The following is a 6341-nucleotide window of genomic DNA, read 5'->3' as shown; positions in this document are numbered from 1 at the left end:
AGTTCACTTCCTCTAGAAAATTACTTCAGATATATTTCACTCAACAGCATCAGAAACAAATAAACAACAGCAATTTTCATTTCTGAAGGACCTCACCTATACAAGGACAAAACCCTGGAGATGAAAAGCTCTATGTCCATCAATAATCCATCTCTTCACAAATAACATTCTTAACTGTATTTATGGTAGTATGGTAAAATCATGAAAGTATATTGGTTTAAAAATAGTGTTCAGGTTATACTATTTTACCAGAAACAAGTATGGTTTCCCACATGGAAAAAGAAAACTAAGTGTGTCTACCAGTAAATGCTAAAATGAAAAAGCTGAGCAAGAAGTGCTTTCAAATCTTATTTTCAGCCATTCTTATCTTTACATTCAATGTATTCAATGAAATACAATACATTCATTGAAATACATAGATTAGCGCAGACAGAGAACACTTCTCGGCTCGTATCCGACTAACCAAGCATCAACCTCTTTCAGCCTGGAAGCCAGAGCCCATGCTAAAGTGCTATAACATCTGAGCTAACTTGCCTGTTTACTATTCAGCTGTTGTGGGATTGTTGTCCCACATCACTCCAACAGGATCTCCCCCCTTCTTTCCCCCCCTTTTCCTCTGCAAAAAGGACAAGGAAAGTATAAAGTAACACTATGTAAGCGGTAGTTTTTTCTAGATAAATAAATTAATTTCAGAGATTTAACTGTTGGCTAATTATCACTAACAAACTACATACATACTACTGTAATAATTAATTCAAACACTCCTTACTCATTCCCTCTGAGATGCCAGCCTTATTTAAAAAAAAAGTTTTTGTGAGTGTMAGCAATAGGTTTCATATTCATTCACTTCAACCTCTACATCCTTGGTATTTTACCTCATCCTTTAAAACAAACAAAAAAGTCTCTGCACCTTTCACTTCTTACTGCAGACACAGGTTAGCAGATTAGGGCAATCTCTAAAGGTTAAGATGTGTTTCAAATGAAATTGGTTCCAAACCTGTGACCTAAGAACATCAGGAAGGTTACAGACCTCACATGTAAAAGGTCACTCTAGCCGAGCTAATCCTGCTACCTTCCCACTTTTTGTGATTCACAGAGCTTGAGAAACAAGCCCCACATGATCATCCCCCTGCAGTTCATTGGAATTTGATGCTTTTTCCTTTCCTTACCTCCCTCATCTCACTCTATTTTGTTTAATAGGCATTTTGCTCATCTTTGTTTTCATATTCTTCCTAATCAACTCTTAACATACCTCTTGCAAAAGAACTCATGTAATTTTCTGTTGCATCTATGTCATCTTACAATTTAACCACTAAAGATAATCACATAAAATAACCACTGAGAGGCTGAGAAAGATGAAAGCAGAACTTCTGTGCTGCATCTGAATAGGAACAGCTTTGGAAGCTTTCAAATGTCTGCTGCAACACCACTGCTTTTTTGAAGATATCTGACAACAAAGAAGCCACCAAAAATGAACACTTTACCATTTCCCACCTTACACAACTGCCAAATTTTACTTTTTTGCTATAAAAGTAAGTAAAAATAACTATGAAAAAACAGCTTCAGTCTTATCTCACTTTCATTTGCAATAAACACAACTTTTACAATTTTAACTATAGTATTTTGGCAGCAATGATGCAAGACATTGAAATCTCATGCTGTTTTCAGGTGCCAAATTGAGTTAGCATACTAACCCATACCTCTCTCTACACAGTCATAAGCATGTTCTCTTCTGTTCAAACCTATATTCAAGTAAAACAAGTTATTTATCCTTACTGCTACAGTCAAATGGAAGAAAGAACTTGCTTTGCCAAAACAAGAGAAATCAAAATGCCATTTTCAATCATATAATCTGATAATTTCTATCTCCAAATATCATTAGCCACTATATATGGCATATCATCGCTACTATTTCAGCATAACAACGATACCTTACAGCAAATAAAGAATCATAATGCTCTTTTTACCTCATCTTAGAAATATATTCTTTTAAATCGTAGGTGTCAAAGCAACTTTACTATTCTCAGTCTAAATCTTTTCCAAAACTAATAAATTGATACTCAGTAGCTTAACAAATCATGCCACAAATAAAATAGCATCCTCTACCCAAAGTAGGTTATCAACATTTTATGCAATTTTCTGAATCTAATTATCAAAATTTGAAACGCATTAATGCCTTACAAGTCTTAACTCTTCTCATCGGTTGTACTAAGCACACTAAGAAATTCATGCTTTTAAATTTAAATAGCATTTATATTGTCAAAGCAGCTAAACAGATTTTATGAGGACTTTTCTTAAAGGCAAATACCCTCTTCTCAAAATCAGTGGAAGTTGCACAGAAAGGCCTGTAATTTCAACTTTTCTTATGAAAAACTTCATAAGTATATAAAAAAATCTATTAAAAACATCATTTTAAATATTTTTTGCAAAGCATTTCTACAATTTTATAGAAAGAAAATGCCCCATTTCCCTGGGCTGAAAGTTGTATTAATGTTCCATTACATTTCTACTAGGTCTTGCATAACCATTCATCTACTACGAATGAAAAATACTTGAAATGGGTTTTATGCATAGAAAGGAAACAACAATTTTACATTTACCTTGTTACTTGAAATAACAGAAGTCAATTTCAGTATCTACCCGATACAGATTTAGTAGATCACTCCTCTCAGCTTCTCCCAAATGATCAGATTATAATACCAGAAAGATGTTATCTATTCATACTTTAAAGCTACGCTTCAAGCTATAAAAAAACAGAGTAAATTTCTGAAGAWAGTACAGCTGCTCAGTTACAATTCTGTTTTACTTAATGGGCACAAACTTTTAATAAGATGAAATAATCACACATTTTCTTCTCTAAACTTACTCAGCTGTTCTTGAGTTTTTTAATCCATGGGTGCAACCTGATCTTACATACCTATTCATTACAGTAACTTCATGGAAAAAAAGTGTACTTACGTATGACAAAAGCTATAAGAAGGTACAATATACACTCTAACCCAACTGCAGTTTTTCCTCAAGAAAAAATAGTAATATCTATTTTAAATATGCAGCCAAACATTGAAAAGACAGCAGAAATGTGTTTCTAACAGTGTATTAAATACAACTTTGCATAATTTTTTGTCCTTTAAAGAATTATATCTATCGCTTAACTAATTGTTAGTCCTGTGTAGCTACAATTAARTCTTTAGCTAAGGCAAATCACCAATGGTCTGACTCAGGAAGGGTGTCTGCACTGACAGCCTTTTCAAYTCATAATAAGAAATGCCAAACAGCACTTTGTCACAAGCCACATAATCACCTTTCTGATGACAGATTAGGATACAGTACCTCCTTCCATCTGTTTCTTGATAATTTCAGAGTGAAAAAGTATCAAAGTCTTTATTTTTATTGACGTATTTCATTAAATCATTCTCATTCACAGACATGCACCAAATGCACACTMAAACATAAAAATGCATTTTGTATCTCAAAAAAGGGTTACTAGCAGCATATAGAAACACTCAAAAAAATCCTGTTTGTACTGAGGAAAAATGGAGAAAGAAATGTAAGTCATCAGGAACATCATCATCTAATATGTTTATTATTTTATTAACATATAATAACRTATCAATACACATTATCCAATATGTAAGAATGCATTTCTCAATTTAACTTCATTTTTGTAAGACAACGAAATACATCTTCACAGAAGTGGTCTCCTAATTTTGCTAAACTTAGCATTTCAACTGTAGGATAGGATAAAGTAAGTAATCATATTGTGCAATTCAGAAATACCTTATAACAGACAAAGATTATTAAGGAAAACACAGAGAGAGAAATACACCAGGTTAAATCCAGATGCACTTCCCCTGTCTCCCACAGTTGCAGCTCAGGTCCTCAATGTTTTTTGAGACACACCATCAAGCAAACAGAGCCACTTATGTGTGATAATGGGCTGGAATGCATGAGTTCTGTTCAAGCTAAGCACAAGCCCACAAAGGCTTGGGGTACACCCTGTGCTACTCCTCTTAGGACTATGGTGCAGACACACCGTCCAGCTACACCCAGACGCCCTGAGCGTCCAGCTGCGCTCGCTCGGTTTGACCACATCAGACTTAACTAACCCCAACAAAGACACTGCACCAGTCATTAGAGCTTTGAAAGTTATTTAGGTTACATGCATTAAAACATGAAATACGTGTGCCCAGCTGCTGCTAAGTATTACAGCGAAACTTGTAAGCCTCCCACAACCCCAAGAAGTACATTAYGGTCACCAGGAGGATCTATGATACYGCGGCACTCATGCTCCCCAGTATCAGTGGCCATTACAGTACTATCTGGAAGTTGCCRTTTTTCTTCTATTATCAGAAGGAGTCTTTCAGATGATAAAGTGCAGTCAATTCTATTTTATCTTCATTACTATGATATTTAAGCATTTCACTGTCAGTATGCTTTTATCCTTTTGACACATCCTTGGAATAAAGAAGAACCACTACTCAATTTTAAAATTTGGAAAGTGAGGCAGCCAATTTTTTTTGTACTGAACAGCAAGCAGGAGAAATAGCAATTAAAAAAAAAGAAAAAGAGAGAGGCAGAGTTCAGAATTACTGCATTCCAGAAAAGCCCGAAGACTGGTTTTGGAAGGGGGCTGAAAAGAGCTGAACTCTTCAAGCATGAGAAGGGCATGGTTACTAGACCTCTAAGCCCACTGGTGGAACACAACCGACACAAGTTACTGTTCCTTCTGTCAGCTACGTTTTTTAAAGCATTTGTTGCCACTGTTTGATATAAAAATTTTGATCCTGTCAGTGGACTCCTAGAACATGCACCTGAATGTGCCCTCAACACGGGAACACCTGCAAGTCTTAGATATCTGTCAACACCGAATGTCTCTATGGTGGCAAAGCGAAAACAGTCACAGAACAGAACTTGAAACATCTCAAGAACTTTCATGGAGACATTTTTGACATCTATTTTGATGGCTAGATCCAAAAGCATGTTTCTTAAAACAGATACCTAAAACTATTCAAATCTCTTATCAGGTATATCCTAATCATCATCAAACAATCAAGGGACAGAGAGAAAGGGAATAATWATTATTATTATTATTATWATAAAAAGCAAGTGAATACAAGTTGGTTATAGAAGATTCATTACACTAGACAAAGCTCCTGTTTTCATGCTACCATTAGAAGCTCTATTGGAGCTAAACCATATGATATAGAACATCAAGAGTTTTGAAACAGTAAATCATAGCTTATATGTAGTTACAAAGAATTCATTTGGATTCAGTACCAATTGTCGCTCTCTGGTTTAATAAAATCAGTATGTTTATATATGCAAATCTAAAAAATAGATCAGTTATTTATATTTGTCATCATCTTAAAAGGAGAAGAAAAAAATTTCCTGCTGCATCTGTTAAGACTTCGATAAACCATATTCCATACAGCTCTGTTCTAAACTACCAGTAGTTAAGATTTAATGCTCTATCATAATACGTGGAAAAACGTCAATTTTATGTACTAAAATAGCAGCTTCCAGGGACAGTATCAATCACTTGAAAAAAAAAATACCAAAAAATGCCAGCATATTAAATTAGTAGTAAACAAAATGAGTTCATAATTTACTTGTAAAATATTTTACATSTAATCACAACCCTTTAATTGACAGTTACTATACACAAGAATTTTACTTATTTTGATGTTTTTTATGTGAATAGTATAGGCATTACATGTTACCTAAGTAAGTTCTGTATCAAGGGGAAATATGAGAGTAACACTTAAACAAAGCAAACTCAACCTCAAATTCTACCTGCACTCTGAGGCAAAAGCTACTTCTTGAATTAATAAACAAAGTAAAATTGGTATTTTGTACAACACTAAAAAAAAAAAAAAGCTCACATTCCACATCTGCTTCACAGGTTGGTCCACAGAACTCATCACCCTGTCAAAGCCAGATTAGGGTTTCTCATTTGTTTTAGTTTAAATACCCCAAATTAAAATTCACCTTTCCCACATAAAATTGAAAATAAAGTATCTATATGAGATGCCCTCTCCATGCGTTCTCCTCTAGCGACACAGYTGATTGTCTTCCCAAAATCAGCTCACACGCACTCTTTGGAGACCAGCACTGTGGTTTTACTGCAAGACCGGGTGAGAGGCCGCCTGGAGTCGCTACCTTTGCTCCGCGCTGCGAGGCGTTGCCTCCGGCGGACCCTCCTCCCAGCGGAGCGGACGGCTGACTCGGAGCAGCGCTCGAGGGAAAGCCCCGAGCGACCTCCGACGTTCAGCGAGGGTCGCAGCGGGAAGCGGCGGGCAGCCACACCTCGCCGGCGCCGCGGAGGGCCGCGCAGCGCCCCG

The sequence above is a fragment of the Rhea americana genome, unplaced genomic scaffold (assembly GCF_003343005.1).
Source record: "Rhea americana isolate MKP2758 unplaced genomic scaffold, rheAme1 scaffold_39, whole genome shotgun sequence".
NCBI lineage: Eukaryota > Metazoa > Chordata > Aves > Rheiformes > Rheidae > Rhea > Rhea americana.
This window is presented reverse-complemented; position numbering follows the sequence as displayed.